The sequence below is a fragment of the Protopterus annectens genome, chromosome 10.part0, assembly GCF_019279795.1.
Source record: "Protopterus annectens isolate FY-2018-M chromosome 10.part0, PAN1.0, whole genome shotgun sequence".
Lineage (NCBI taxonomy): Eukaryota > Metazoa > Chordata > Ceratodontiformes > Protopteridae > Protopterus > Protopterus annectens.
In genome coordinates this window covers 587,220,811-587,221,742 of record NC_056744.1, presented here as the reverse complement: position 1 = coordinate 587,221,742, position 932 = coordinate 587,220,811, and the positions used below count along the sequence as shown (strand labels likewise).

Here is a 932-nt window from a genome sequence, read left to right as displayed (position 1 = left end):
CCCGTCCAAGGGACCTGGCCATGCCCGATAGTCCTCCATCACCCCAAGGGAACAGCCACAGAGGGGGCACCCAGGCAGCATCTCCATCCACTGCATGCCCTGAGGCAACAGACTCGATTGCTGGGGGTGCCATTGCAGCAGGGGAGGTTGTGCCCTCCCCTCTTGCTGTGCAGCAACACCTATGGGGGTGTTCACTGTCATCTTCTCCCCTAGATGGTGGTCACTGGTACCTGAGGAGGATGTCCCGTTCCCCATGGGTCATCACTTTGAAGACCTGAAAGGTTGGCAAGGCTGCCCCCTCCCACCCTCCAGCTGTAGCAGGGGTGGGTGTGCTCTGGCTGCTGCGGGATTCCCTGGCATCCTGTGGCACAGGTCCAGAAACCCCAGACTGGGTGCTCATGATGATGCCTGTGAAACTTCACCAGGTCAACAGTAGTGCGGAGAGCAATGGAGAAGACCAGTACAACTCTGAATGATGGATCATTCAGCTCTTGCATCAGTGAAGAACACAGCTAGCTGTGAGAAGTAATATGAATTACAAAACACTTTGATCATTGACACTTCAAACACATTTTACAGCCCCAGGTTACTCCTGGGGCTAAAACTTTAGGAGGGTTGTCATTCCCTAAATGCCCTACATCGCCCCTGTGGGTGTCCCCCTGATGAGGGCACAGCCAGGGTATTGAGAGACTCTGTCATGGACCCCTGGGTAAGATACAGACAGAGGAGAGAAAGGAGAGGAGTCTTCACCACCCCACACCAGGAAATCAGTACACACCTCTGATGTAAGGGCAATGGCACTCATTCAGCCCACCCCCAGAGTTGCTGCTGGTATAGCCAGTCATCTGCCCTGCCAGAGGGCATGGTCAATGTCCACTCACCCAGTTCCCAAGCACCAGGGTGGCATCAGCCCACCTCTGCAATTCTGATAC

General features: G+C 54.9%; 1 pseudogene; it reads left to right on the top strand.

Moving 5' to 3' along the window:
* Positions 1-464: 464 nt before the first annotated feature.
* Positions 465-618, top strand: LOC122814547 (annotated as a pseudogene).
* Positions 619-932: the final 314 nt, after the last annotated feature.